The sequence below is a fragment of the Akebia trifoliata genome, chromosome 1, assembly GCF_017979445.1.
Source record: "Akebia trifoliata isolate Shusen 1 chromosome 1, ASM1797944v1, whole genome shotgun sequence".
Lineage (NCBI taxonomy): Eukaryota > Viridiplantae > Streptophyta > Magnoliopsida > Ranunculales > Lardizabalaceae > Akebia > Akebia trifoliata.
In genome coordinates, this window is record NC_141375.1 from 10345521 (window position 1) to 10361671 (window position 16151).

Below are 16151 nucleotides of genomic sequence, written 5' to 3' on the forward strand. Positions count from 1 at the left end.
ATCTGCTGCTCTGTTTGATTCTCGCCATTGAAATTTGAATTCACACTCATCAAAGAGATGAGCTTGGTCTGTAATCTCCAACAATGTTTCTACATACTTCCATGAAGGTATGAATTCTCCCATAATGCACTTGATCGAGTACAACGAATCTGATGAAATCAGAATTCGTTTGAATTCACTCAGTCTTGCAAAACGCATTGCTTTCAAGATAACTTAGATTTTGATCTTGATAATGTCCTCTTCTTCGCTATTGCAATAGCCAGCAAACTGAATTAATCCATCGTTGTCACTCCCAATAAAACCAAAATCGCACCTTGCATTTATAATGATCCATCCGTATTGACCTTCAACACATTAGTGGCTGGGCGTTCCCACGATAGGCGTTGAATTGCAGCTGGAACCAATGAAAACACACAATTCCAATTCTTCAAAACTTCTACCGTTACCTCTGTTTTCTTGTTCACAACTATCATCCCCTCAAACCGAAGCCTCACTACCTCTTCCTCTTATTTCAAGATTACTTCCTTCTGAACAAACACCTCAGCAAACAACCATTGATTTCTTTCTCTTCAACATAGGTAAATCACTGCACAAAATGTTGTATACGACATCTGATGGAGTTGATTTTCCTGATACAAAACGTTATTTATTACCTGCACTTCCTCCTCAATCGTCTCCCCACCAATTCTGATAATTCCAAACTTCTTCAAACACTGTTTCCAAACCCATCGGTGTACATGCATTGAAAGAAAACATGATCATTTAATTTGTCTCTTGACTGCTATAGCACAAGACAGGATACTCAATGACAATGATATTATTTTCATTCAAAGATGACCAACCTGCAAACAAAATCATTCGTTCATGGTTTCTACCAATGAATCCCTTACCCGCCCCCATAGTCGACATCGAACCTTCCCTGTTAATCTTCACAACAGCTTCTTGTAGACAAGACGAAAACATACTCTTCCAAACATTTTCCATACATTTAGCCAAGCAATTCTAACTCTTCAACAATGGCCAAATCCCTTCATTAGGATCATTTTATTTGCACTCCCCCAAAAACGCCCCTAACATCTTCTCCAATTCTTCGAAGGATATAGAATTTATCCTTTTCTATACCCTAAAAAATACACTTATTTCTCGCTCTCCAAAAGCAATAAACTAGAGCAACAAAAGCTCAAGTTCAACATATTGTGCACCTCCTTGCTTGGAAACCGAACACTTGTCATTACCAAAACTTCTTCTCAAGATGCACTAGTGAAAAAAGCCCATATTTGACGGTCTTAACCCATCAAATATTTTGTTGTAGATTTTTTTTTTCGACGGCCCTAGACTATCAAATTATTGGATAATGAGCTTCAAAAAAAAGAAAAAAAAAATTCCATAAAATATGATCGTCGAATTTAGAGGTTTAACAAACAATAACACTATCCTCTAATTCACCAATCATAATAAAAGAAATAATAAAAAAAAAATCAGAAAAAATAAAAATAAAAATCATAAAACAAACTCCAAATTAAGCTAAACAACTCAAAATTCATATTATATATTGAAATTTCATTACTAAACAAGCTCTAATAGAAGCACTGGGACACTAACAAATGAAATTAAGTCACATAATTGCTTAAAAATAAAACACAGTCAGAAGCAAATGGTCGTGATGCTTTTCATCTCTTCTGGCTCTCTCCGCTTTATCGTGTCCACTTATTTTTCTCAAGGTTTGGATTTCCCCTACATTGCCATTGTTTCTTAGATCAGATACTCCTTATTGGTTTGATTTTGAGATGGTTGAAGACTTCACCACCGTGTCAAAAGTTTCTTTATTTAAAATTACTTTCGAGCATCGATCATAAAGGGATTTAACCCGAGGATAATTGATAAGGAAATGGGATAATTAAATAATAAAACTTTTATTTAGAATTTAGAATTTAGTTGTGAAATGGACAATATTATTCTGTAAAATATTTTAGGACAAAGTTTAAATTACTAAGCTAAGCTTACACTTGCTCAAGGCTTCATTGATTCCCTAAACGAAAAGATTTAGCCTATTATCATAAGTTCAAGATGGAAAATTAAAATTTAAAAGAATAGAAAAAAAAAAAACAAAACAAAATAAAGAGATAGAGAAAATTGAGACTTCAAATAATCTTGAATTTTGTGTTACAAAGGCGTCTAGACCTTCATTTTTCTTAGTTGCAATATCTACAAGAGAGCAATATCTCAAAATAAAAATAAAAAGAGAAGAAGTTGAGGGAGAAGACAAATGAAAATGGATTAAGAAATTTTTTGGTGTATAACGTGTAAGGAGTGTAACTGAGGGGTTTTATAGGAAAAATGAATTGATTATTTAATTATAATAGAGAAAGTATGAGTAAAAAATATGAGTTATTATTATTATTGTTAAAACATAGAGGAGGCAATCAAGGAGTAATTATAGGAAATATATTTGTAGAGAATGATTAATGAGTTTGGGTTGCGTTTGGTGAGTTTTAGATTGGATTGGATGATAAGTTTTGGGTGAATTGGATTTGATGATGGGTTTGAGCTTTAAGTGTCCATTGGATACAATTAAGTGAAAAAGCCCAAGACTTCACAAATTGAATTGGAGAAGCTCAAATACTTAATTTTGGTTTCACAAGCCCTATTGACTTCGATATTGTTTATTTGACCATAGTATTTCTCTTGTCAAATTCATGAATTTCTTTCGTCTTTTTATACCATCTCTCCTCATTTCGATTCCTATTTTTTCAAAAATAATAAATATCACCAAATATATCACAAAAATTATAATTTAACAATATTTATAATAATTATGCACGGGATGATATTTATACGTAATTCTCAGGATTCAATTAGGAAATTTATCAAATACATGATTATTTGGGACCTCGAAAGATACATTTCCCGGCCTTGATCACACTCCCAAATCTAAGTTTTTCTATTCCTGACTTTCAGAAGCCACTCGATTGCATTTAATGTATATAGCAAGCCTTTAAACCCTTAGTAAACAACTTTCACTCGTTAGGGTTTGTAGTGAATATAACCCAAAAATTCAGGTATTATTGAGTATTTTAAATCAAAATCATACATATTAGCAAACACAAAAAATTACTAACTCGGCCACCAGGTTTAGTATCACTATAGAGTCCTAAATATTATTCATTTCTAAGCAAAAATTATTCTTCAATGCACGTGTACTTTTGACTTACAATTTCCAATCTTAATCTCCTAGAGTAAGAAAAAAAAAACTCTCTTTTTAGTATGGTTGGGTTACCTCAAATCTAACTCACAACTAAGCATCTTGTCTGGGTTAGCGAGTTTGTGGATATTCAGTTTAATACCTCTAAAGGGCTTATATGTGATTTTTCAGTTTACTTGCATTTTTACCATTGATGGTTTTCACCCTACTTAAACATTTTTTCTTCTGTGTTAATGCGTCTTTTGGGTTTTTTTTTCAATCTAGTTTTTATGCTATCTCCTCTTTATTTTGAAATTTTTTTCTTTTGTTGAAATTTCTTCCAGGTAGTCTTTTTAAAGGCACCCAGTCTAATTCATAGGCTGTTACTGTTTAAGTTGTAGTTGAAACCCAGATCTATTTTCTTCTAATTAGACAACTATATGAACAACGAGATCAAAGTTCATTAGACCCGACTTTCCTGCTATTCTAAGAACGAAGAAAATTATAAAATAACTCTATTTAATCTAGACTGTATTGCTATGTCAGAAGTGAAGTCAAATTTTACAATGAATATTTTCTGAGAATTTTCTTAGAAAGGAACATCAAACATGGTTGTAGATAAAAATTTATAACCCAATGTCTATTTTGAAAAAGTGGTTAAAAATATAAACATTATTTCGAAATAAAATATGAAAAATGCCAAGTATATTTTTATTTTTTTTAGGGAAGTATTCAACCTATACTACCCACACCCCCAAACCTAAATTGAATTTAGTCCTCAAAATTCATAAAGTATATGCATGTAGGACAGTAAAAAGTAAAAATAATGGATAATACCTTAAATGTATTTTGTATTCCACTAAAATGTGAATTTTTTACTGTAGTGGGGTTAAATACAAAATCACTAACAAAAATAAACAATAAGAAAAGAAACACACAAAATAACTTATACAAAACAAGACAACACTAAATGAGATGGTTTTTTATTTGTGCGGACCTAGTCACTACCCATCTCAATCCATCTAGTGGACTTACTCAGCTGTAGTGTTCACATCTGCATTCGTCTGTTACATTTATTTTAATACTCTTCAAAAGTAGTGTTAAGTGGGAATCGAGACTAGAGAAACTTTTCGCAATAGAACTATCAAAACTGAAATGATGAAATCTAACCTAAAAATATAGAAAATGTGTCTCCCTTATCTATTGGAAGAATAATTAGGTAGTTTCCGTCACGATATACCTAGGTTGGTAAATGCAGAACATTAGAAAACAACTAATGGAGTACATTTTTTTCTTTAAGCTAATTTGCACATGAAGGTGACTCGTATTCAGCTGCTGCACAAACTTTTCGATACTATTTCTCTCATGAACAATAATAAACTCTAAAATGTGTGCAACTATGTTCGACTAGTCCAAGGAAGCTTTCCTTTTCATATGTAACACACATAACTTCAAAGGAGATATTATAATCAACAATCGAATAATAGATATGAAAATGAATTCAACCTTAAACTTCTTAAAAGCATTAAAACACTTAGAAGTGAGCTGAAAAGAGAAATTTGTGGCCAAAAGGTTACAAAAAGGTTTTAATATTTTCCCCAAAACTTTGATGAGTCGATAGTAAAGTCCAATGTATCCTAGGAATGAGCACACTTCTTTCATAGTTTTGGGAGGTGGAAGATTGGAAATTAAGTTGACTTTGGCTTTATTGACTTCTATTCCTTTTTCAGAAATGATGTGACATAGAACTATATCGCGCTTCACCATAAGGTGGGATTTTTCCCAATTAAGCATGATATTTTTTCCTTTCAACAAACTAGTAATAAGTATAAGTGCTGAAAATATTTATCGAAACTAGACCCAAAAGCTGAGAAATCATACATAAAGATTTTTAGGAAAAACACTTCCATATTAGTGAAGAAACTTAACATATACATTTGAAAGATAACAGGTGCATTGCATAGCCCAAAGGGCATGTGATGGTAGGCAAAGGTTTCATAGGAACATTTACATCTTGTCTTTTCGTGATTTTCATGGACTATTAGAATCTGATTTTATCCCAAATATCCTTCAAGAAATTGATAACATGTGTGACCTAATAATCGCTTGATCATTTGATCAATGAAATGCAAAGGAAAATGGTCATTTCAAGTCATTGTATTCAACTTCTGATAGTCGATATAAACACGTCGCCCAATTTGGATGTGCGTGAGGACTAGTTCGTTATCCTTGTTGGTTAGAGCTGTGATACCAGATTTGTTTGGAACTACTTAGACTTGACTGAGCCATTGATTGTCGGATATGGGGTATATGATACCTGCATCAAGCAATTTGATGAATTATGTTTGATCTACCTCTTTGATTGCTGGGTTAAGCCTCTTTTGTGGTTCTTTTGATGGTTTTGTATTTTATTTAAAGTGGATTTGACGCATTACCACACATAGCTTCTCGATGTTCTCTTAAGACTTCTAAGAGTTGTTCTTCTTGGAATGAGTGTAACTTGGATGAGATGATAACTAGTAAGATTTCCTCCTCACCAATGAAAGTGAACTTGAGAGTACTTGGTAGAGGTTTGAGATCCAACTTGGTTGGCTCAATGACAGATGAAATAGGACTAGTTGAGGTATTCATGAGACTTTCAATTTTAACATTCCAAAGTGTAGTGTCCATTGGAAGGGCAATGTAAAAATGCATTGACTTCTCTCATTGTCTTATTGACTTCAAAATCCCAATCAAAATTTGTCAGACTTCTTTCAAGAGGATCAAGGTAACTTGATTCATGATACACTTGGTTAACCAAAGTGTCAATCATGTTAATTTTGTTGACATCGTTGATTTGTCGGATCTGATATCGATTGTGAAAGGCATTTAATTTGACTTTCATGTCTCCGAATGATAATGTCATCATGTTGTTTAGACAATGAATCATTGCATCTAATGTTGTTAGGAAAAGTCGTTCTAAAATGATTGGAACATGACTCGTGGGATTGATAACGGGCTTTGTATCGAGAACAGTGAAATCTATTGGAAAGTAGAATTATTTTATCCTAAGAATAACATCTCCTATAATCCACTTGGAAACTTTGACTGACCTATCAGCTCAACTCAATGTCATGTTTGTGGGTTTTAACTCTCCCAATTACAATTATTTGTAAATAAAAAAAAGCAATAAGTTCACACTGGTTCCTAGATCTAGAAAACAGTTCCTAATTATTTGATATCCTATATTAATAGGAATCGTTGGACAACAAGGATCTTTGAATTTGGGTGCATGTTTTGTTGAATTATCGAAGATACTTAGGCTGCCATTATGGTTTCCCGAGGAAAAAAATTTCCTCTTCTTAGTTTTCAAATGTTTCAGGAATTTGGCATAAAATAGAATATGTTTGATGGCATCTAGAAAATGAAGGTTAATTTGTACATCTTGAAAAATCTCCAGAATGTTTTCATATTGAGTCAACGTATTATTCTCCATAAGATGTTGTGCAAATGGTGCTTTTATAATGAATGAAGTGAATGGGATATTTTTTAATTGAATTTTCTTCCCAAGGAATATCGATTCTAACTTTTTGGCTTGTGAAAACGCCCTCGATCCGCGGGGTGCGCGGATCCGCTTTTGACCCTTGAGGTTTGGGAGTCGCCACCTAGTTATTAAGGTCTAGGAACCAAACTGACTCTAAGAAAGGCAAACATTATTAATCTACGAAAGAGAAAAAAAAAGGTTCGGGGATCAAGTTACGGGGTTGGAAGGTGTTAGGCACCAACCCCGCCCGGCCAAAGCCGGTCTCTACTAACTTCCCAAATAAATTACATTGCTAACAAAACTTAGATAATAAAAAAAAAATAAGAATTTATACCTTTCCGATAGCAAAGACCTTGTTCCCTCAAATTCGACAAAAATTGCTCATTGTACCGTACTCCTTGCTTTGTTCTGTCTCCGGATTTGATTTCTGATCTCCAAGGCAAGGTATCTTTTTTTCTTTATCTGGATTCTTCGAGTTTGTTATGGATTTTGAGGTGTTTTTGAAGGGATTTTAGGTGTTTTTTAGCCTAAAATCGAAGAAGGGATGTTAGGTAAGGAGTTGGGACTCTAAAACTCGGGTTTATGAGAGGCTAGGGGGGCTTTTAGACCTCTTTTTCTTAGGGTTTTTGATTTGATACGAAAATAGGGTGTGAGGACCCCTATTTATAGATTTTTTTAAAGGTTGATTTAGATAGAATTAGTGTTTAATTAGAATTCTTTTAGTTAGAGTTGTATTTTAGTTAGAATTATTTTAGGTAGAATTGTATTTTAATTATAATTGTTTTAGGTAGAGTTGTGTTTTAGTTAGAACTTTATTAAATATAGTTATTATTTAATTAGAACTCTATTAGGATTTTGAATTTTGGTCTTATTTGATTGACTTTAATTTTTTGACTTTAGTCTTAATTGATTGACTTTTAATATCTTGACTTTAGTCTTGCTTAATTGACTTTAATTTTGACTTTAGTCTCACTTGATTGACTTTAATACCTTGACCTTAGTCTTTCTTGATTGACTTTAATTTTTTGGAGAACCCTCCTCTATTATATCTTTAATTCTTTGGACCCCCAAATGGAGGGATCTTTAAAGAAATATCTCACGAACCCTCAACAATTTTACTTGAGAGCCCGATTGATCGATTTTTTTAATTTAAAATTTTAATTTAATTTCATTAATGTTTCACTTTAATTATTGAATATTTTATTTATTAATTTCAAAATTTTTAATTATGAAAATTGTGAAATTACCATTTTACCCCCAAAGAGGACTTTTTGTGTTTTAAGTCGGTTTTTGATGTTTTAGGATGTTTTAGAATCAGTTTTTCGTAAGGAATTCAATGTGAATGTTGGTTTGTGTCATTTATGAAAATTTTTGTGTGAAATGATTGTGAACTTTATGAGGGGCATTTTCGTAATTTTATCAAATTCTGTGAAAATTGGCGAAATGATTTATTTAGTTCCGATTTGTTATTTTATGTGTTTGAAAGGATTTTTCTAAGCGTAATGTAGGCTCTAGGGTTGTTTTGATGTTAAGGGTATTTTGATAATTTGATCAATTTTTAGTGATTTTTATCGTAAAGCTTCTTTTTTGTTTGCAAGATGATGATTTCTATGTTTCTTGGATCGTTTTTTCCTAGCGTAACGTGATTTCTAATGTTTTTTTTTTCGAGATACCTCATCCGAATTTCTGAAACATATCTGGTAACAAAATAAAGCATTGGAATAAACATACATCATTGGGAATCGTTGCGATCGGGTTGACGAGTTGATTAATTAGGCGAGTGCAAAAATGAGATGTCGACAGGTGCCCCTCTTTGGTAGAGGGTTGAAGTAAACTAGATAGCAAATCTATTTTGATAGATAGTGCGATATCCGAATGCCAAAGCTAATGACAGTTCATTTTGCAGCCTAATTTAGCAATTCATCAGAATGTTCGAATCCTTGAGCATAAAACTCTCCCCGAATTAAAAAGTTGTCAGGTCCTTGAGCGTGAGCTCTCACTGACAGTGTCAGATCCTTGAATTTTAGAGAATTCTCCCTGACTAAAAAGTGCAAGTGTGAGTGTATGTACTGTGTGAAACTGAGCAAAGATTGAGAAAAAAAAACTAAGCATAATCTGAGCATAAACTGAGCATAATCTGAGCAAAGTGAGCATAATCTGAGCAAAATTTGAATGTCTTCCAGTACCTACCCTAGGTGAACGAATAATAAACTAATTTTTTTGAAAGTCCTACTCTACCTGTCCAGGGTGAAAGAGTAATGAACTAATTTTTTTGGGAGTCCTACTCTACCTACCTAGGGTGAAAGAGTAATGAACTAATATATTTTTAGAAAAGTTCTACTCTACCTACTCTGAGTGAAAGAGTAATGAACTAAGCTTTTTGAGAGTCCTACTCTACCTGCCCAGGGTGAAAGAGTAATGAACTAATTTTTTTGGGAAGTTCTACTCTACCTACTCAGAGTGTAAGAGTATGAACTAATTTTTTAGGAGTCTTACTTTACCTGCCCAAGATGAAAGAGTAATGAACTAATTTTTTTTTTGGGAAAGTTCTACTCTACCTACTCGGAGTGAAAGAGTAATGAACTAAGCTTTTTGAGAGTCCTACTCTACCTACCCAGGGTGAAAGAGTAATGAACTAATTATTTTGAGAAGTTCTATTCTACCTACTCGGAGTGAAAGAGTAATGAACTAATTGTTTTGGGAGTCCTACTCTACCTGCCCAGGGTGAAAGAGTGAACTAATTATTTTGGGAAGTTCTACTCTACCTACTCGGAGTGAAAGAGTAGTGAACTAATTTTTTTGGGAGTCCTACTCTACCTGCCCAGGGTGAAAGAGTAATGAACTAATTTTTTTTTGGAAGTTCTACTCTACCTACCCGGAGTGAAAGAGTAATGAACTAATTTTTTTTTGGAAATTCTACTCTACCTACTCGGAGTGAAAGAGTAATGAACTAAGTTTTTTGAGAAGTTCTACTCTACCTACTCGAAGTGAAAGAGTAATGAACTAATTTGTTTTTTGGAAGTTCTACTCTACCTACTCGGAGTGAAAGAGTAATGAACTAATTTTTTTGGGAAGTTCTACTCTACTTATTTGGAGTGAAAGAGTAATGAACTAATTTTTTTTTGGAAGTTCTACTCTACCTACTCGGAGTGAAAGAGTAATGAACTAATTTTTTTGGGAAGTTCTACTCTATCTACTCGGAGTGAAAGAGTAATGAATTAATTTTTTTCTTTTTTAGGAAGTTTTATTCTACCTGCCCAAGGTGCAAGAATAATGAACTAAGCTTTGAGGGAACAAACGGGGGATTAACCTCGCATTTGATTTTTTTTTTTTAATAAAAAGTTGGATTTTATGAAGGTCCGATAAACATTTTAACTCTTTTTAAATCTGAGGAGTTTTCAAAATTGTTATCAAGAGGGTAACCTTTAATTCAAAGTTAACCTTATCTTTTGGGGTTGAAATTGACTAGGCATCAGAACAAAAATGCCCCTAGTTTGACAAAGAACATTGCACTGGGGATAATTGAACATAATTTGAAAATAAATGCCCCTAGAGTAAGGGGGGAAACTCTACTCTTTAGAAAAATGAAGTGCCTTTGTTATGAAAGTTTGAAATCCTTGATTACCGCAAGCACAATAAAGGTTTAACTTTTAATTTTGACTTTTTATATTGAAGATTTTGAGTCAGGCTCAAAGAAATTGGAACAAAATATTTCTTTCTGAAATTCATCATAGAATTTGTTCTTTCTCCCCATCGGTTCACTTAGGGACATGAAACTCTTCAGATCAATCATAGACGAGATACTTGTATCTGCTGAGTCTATATTTGGTTCAAACTGGGTATTGAAACTTGATCATTCGGACTTCTGATATTTCGGCTTGGACTACCTTTTCAGCTTCTCAACTCAACGGAGATTTTTTTTTATTTTTTGATAGCTCTAAGTTTTGCCTAGATTGCCTATTCAGGTTTTCAATCTAGCGAGCATGCTCTAGTTTTTGCCTAGATCGTCTTTTTAGGTTTTCAATCTAGCAAGCTTACAATTTTTTCTTTTTTCCTTGCTTTGATTGTTACCAAGGTCATCCTTTCAAAATTTTAACCTCGCGAGCTTGCCTTAATTTTTTCCTAAGTTGCCATTTTGGGTTTTCAACCTAGCAGACTTTTTTTTCTTCCTGTTTGAACTTCTGGAGTTGCTGTCTGATCATGCTTTGCTATCTTCTTTGACTTTTCGCACGGTACTTAGGAGGACTTTCATGGGTAAGTTTAGGACTGGGTATAAAAAGAAAGGAATTTTGAGGCTCAAAAATCCAAATGCCCCTTGTGTGGTATTTCTTTTACTTTGCCTTAAATTTTCTTTCCCATTTTGGATTTCTTTTTCTTTTGAATTTTTTTCTTCATTTTTATTGTGTAGGGAAATATATTTTTTTATTTTGATGTGGTCGGGCCTGAAGTAACTTCTTAGGTTGCCTACGTACCTCAGATTTTTGTGATCAGACCAAAACGTAGTTCAAATCTTCCCTCCCCTAGGTTAGGTGATCGGGCTAAGAAAGAAAAAGGTATAATTTTTCTTTTTGAAAAGGCTGCAAAGGGGTTGAGAAATGATATATTGAACTGGGTAACAGGAGAATTGATTCGGTCAAAGATGGTCTCCTTAAATGTAGTATCGTTTGATTTGGTCAAGGTTGGTTGGTTCTAGTAATTATATTCCATCATGATCTTGAAGTCTAACAGTTCTTCCAGATAATATTTCCTTAATGATTGAATCTCTCCAATTGGGTTCAAACTTTCTAGGATCGAGGAGGAGTACTCAAAATTTTTTTCTTGGGTAGTCTGATGCTTTAAATCCTTGACTCATAAGTGATGAACTTTGACTTTCTTGTTAAACATGCGAGTGACTCCTCTCCATTGACAGACCCAATCTGTTTTTAAAAATTAACTTCCATCAAGACCTTGAGATACAGGATTTTCCCTTTTAACCGGTAAGATTGCTTTCATATCATACTAGAGTGACTCTAGTAGAAGACTGTATTGACGTGTAATATGTCCATAATGCAAATGGTAACTTCTCTGGCCAGTCCCGGTGTGATGTGTAATTGACACATTTTCACGATGATTGTCTTGAGATTTTTATTGGCTGCTTCAACTATTCCATCGATTTTAAAATTCCAGCACTGATACATTTTATAATCCCTCCTCTGGCTATGTCAGTCTATTCTGGTTGGTGTTCTCACAGGATGGGTATATATTTCATGTTGAACAACACTCCAAATTTAACCGACATATCCTCATAGGACCATGTAAGCAAGTCTTTTGAATTTTCTGAATAAATTCATCATCTCTTTGTGCTCCTCTGGGGATAAGTTAGTTCCAATCTGAATTTCTTGAGAATTATTTTTGTTCCGAGGTCAATGACCTTTAGTTCCTCGAGCAAGGCATTTATCTTCTCATTCAAGAGGGGGTTCCTCATTAGAGGAATTTCTCTTTGAAGCCAGTTATTAGTTAACTCGTTAATGCACTCAAGGTATTCAAAAATTTTCTTTATTCAATTAAATTTAGATAGGGCAACTGACACCATTGCAGACTAGACAAACTAATTTGACTAGAGCAAAATAAGAAAAAAGACAGACTTAATTACTGAATTGATAGAAAGAACTAGTCTCAAGACTCATAAACAACTAAAGACAATTACCCACAACGAGCTTGATTACAGACTGAGAACTCGAGAAACTATTTCCAAGCGGTTAGATTGAGTTTTCTTCTTCAGATTCTTTGCATTCTTCAGACTTACTTCTTCTCTATTGGTCAAGACTGCATTTGATGGTGAAAAGCTCATTAGGGATTGTTACTTTAGTAAGAGGAGGGCTAGGAGGTTTATGATTGACTGATCGGATGAGAAGGATTGGGTCAAACGAAAGTTGAGTATTGGATACCATGTTCAGAGTCTAAGGAGGTTGGTAACTGGGTAGAGGGTTGGTAGTAACATTTGGTTGCTCAGGGGCAGGGACAGTAACTTTTTTGGTGTCAATGAGGTCTTGAACTGTATGATGAAGAGCAACGCAACGATCAGTAAGATGACCAAAATTTTGGTGAAACTCACAAAATAGGTTGGGATTGTGAGAAGTGGGGAGTGGATTTGGTAAAGGTCGAGGTTGGAGAGGTGCAATAAGCCCTTTATTTAATAGTTTCTGAAAGACAATGCTCAAAGACATACCAAGATTGGTGAATTTCCTACGTGGTCGAGGTTGATTAGGGTTAACTTGGTTACTAGGCAAGATAGTAGATTGGACGGGTGTAGTAGACGTATTGGCTACATAGGCGTGATCAGCGCTAGACTTGAAATTGGTGAAAGGCTTTTTGAACTTATTGTCAGAAGGATTGGAAAAGATTTCGGAAGTAGAAGCATCTTCCAATTGGCTACCAGCTTGCAATAGAGACTCGAATGTAGGAAGGTATTGGGAGACTATATGTCGGGCATACCCTTGCGAGAGGTTTTTTAAGATAATAGCCACTTGTTATTTCTTTGAAGGTCTATCCCATATTTGTGCAGCCTTGGCCCTCCAACAACCGATGAAGTCAGTAAATGTTTCCCCATTCTTCTGTTTAGTTGACTCCAAGTCCCTTATTGAAGTTTCAATTTCGGTACTGTATTTGTATTGATGCCAGAAAGCTTTTGACATATTCTCCCATGTACCTACTGTAGTTGGATCTTGAGACATCAGCCATCGTAGAGCTGATCCTGATAGAGTTCGTTGAAACAGTAATGTCATATGTTCGTCGCTAAGCCCCATAGTGCGCATGTTAGTAACATACACTTTAAGATGAGTTTTTTGCACACCCTATACCACTAAACTTGTCCATTTCCGGCATCACAAACTTCTCAGGCAAATGAATTCTAGGGATGCGGTTCAGAGCTTCAATACCTACTGCAATTTTATCGATACCTTTTATACTTTTCATAGCCGACTCTAATTGAGACATTCTGTTAGCTAACATAGGATTTTTATCAACATATTCTTCATCTCCATCGATTTCGAAGACTTCACGTGGATGTCTCTCTTCTACCTTCTTTCCTTTTCGATCATTTAGGGGATTGCACGTTGATTCCGAGGTCTGTTCTAACACTTCCACTTTGCCTTTTATACTGTTGATATCATTGGCAAAGGCTGCCAAGATCTTACGGATCTCTGTAAGTTTAGATTCTAAAGCCATCTCTATTTGTTGACTTGGTACTGTAGCTCGTTCTAACCGACTGGACTTCCGACTCCAACTAGGAGGTTGACGCTTGAGTTTGGGCGCAATGATAATCTTGAAAACCCCATCAAAGGTGGATTACTAGTTACGGACCAATAAATAGAGGTTTCTCTTGATAACATGAGTTAAGTTAACCCCTAGATTCAAAATCTCTAACCAATGAAATATTTCGATTAAGAAATATTATATGAATATGATTTATTGATCTTATTAAGTATGAAATATTCAGTCCATTGAATTAAACTGGCAGATGCAAAGTGATTGGGACTATGTACCTATTTGAGTTTGGGTCGGTTCGATTCAATGAATCTGAATATTCCACTTGCATCATTTCATCCAATATTTTTAAGCCAATTAGTTCAACCGGTCCATATGTTGACCCATAAAATCCATTTACCAATGGGGCTAATTGGTTTAACTTGATATTGGCCATATGTCTCATCAATTAAGTTTATTGGGTTGGACCGATATTGCGAGTTTGATTGGAGCGGTGTGGACCAGTCCACCCACTTACCTTTTGGTTGGATTAAATAGAGTAACCCGGGAACACCCACGATAAATTTGAGTCGTGGCTACAAGGGAGGTTTATAGACTCTAAGCTTACTATATGCAATGCATTTTTATTTGGCCACCCTTGCTCAAGCACACTTATATACCTTTCGATACGTGGTGACTTGGTTTGATATACCGTATAAGTAATAATCTAAAACCTCAACTCACTTCTCTGAAGTCAAAAATAGCCAGTTTGATCTCCAGTTGAGAGGTGGCGCACAATGCTAAGCAAGGGCCACTTAAATACCTCTCGTCTAGAATAGACGTAGTCTATCCCCCTCGTACAGTAAGGTACAGCGGGGCAAGATCTCGCTTAGACACCGATTTTGACAAAAAAGTGTAATTGATATACTTGGATTATCTTTTATATACCTATGGGTACGAGTCAAGAGTTGTAGCTTTCATAAATGGTTTGGCATCCCACGAGGGGACCGACTACGTACTAGTACTATGTTGGCAATCGGGACATGTGACTATATGGTTCACAATAGGTCAAAGGCTCAGGTTTCTCCAGCCTGGGTGTATCAATATACCTCTCAGAATCACCTGATCAGACGGTATTGATGTCCCAGTTTGATATACCCTAAGGTACGTAACTGAAGTTGTGGTTTTCATGAATGACGTCGCATCTCCGAAGAGACCGAGCCACGCACTAGTGCCACGTTGGCTATATGGGATGTGTAAGTGTGCAAAGCAGTAAACGTGCGTGTGGTGTGTGTAAAACAGGGTGGGTGTGCCCAGGGCCTTTTTCAAATAAATGGGCCTCTAAGCCAGATCAGATCATTAATGGGCCACAATCATAATGAATACAAGTATATTAAGATCAAACTCATAGCATGCAAATCAAAAGAAATTCAAAATCAATTGATCAAGACCAATCAATTAACTAAGATCGAGTAATTAACACGAGAGACTTAAGATTCAATTAATCAAGGTATCTAAGGGGTATGATCATATGAACCGGGTAAAAGGAAACCATGCACCCTAATCTAGCACCTCATTCCCAACATTCAACATCGTAAAACATGGACAAATATCACATAGAAACATTGGCATAAAGCTTAAAGTGAATGCAAAGGGAATTGCATGAGGTCTTTAATCCAAACGAGTCAACTCGACTTACGACAACCAAAATCGGGATTTCATGACAACACATTATGGAAAAATTAAAACAATTAGCATGTAATTAATTCCTTATGTGGTTCAAGACAAGTTAACTGAATTAACTCACCTACAATTCACCCCTATGGTTGATTTTCGAAGTCCAACACCCCGTTTTGTTTTATTTTTTTTTTGAAAAACATGCATGGCCAATCTTTTAAGAACATAGGCTAGCATGACCAACTCATAAGGTTTCAAAGTTTACTAAGGGTCATTAGGTCATGTGGTTCATCATGTCGCCGATCCAATGTCGCAACCTTCTAGATTTAATGGAAGAGATTGGATCCAAAAGTGAAATTCACATCTCTTTTTTACTTTGATCCAATGTTTTTTAAAGATGAGCGGCGATTTAAATCAAAATTCAAAATGAAAATTAATTTTTAAGAATTTTCTTTTTTTTGAAATATTTGTTTTTTGTTTTTTTAATTCTCAGAATTTCATCTGCCATAAACATGTGGCATTGGATCACCTTTTGGGTGCCCCGTA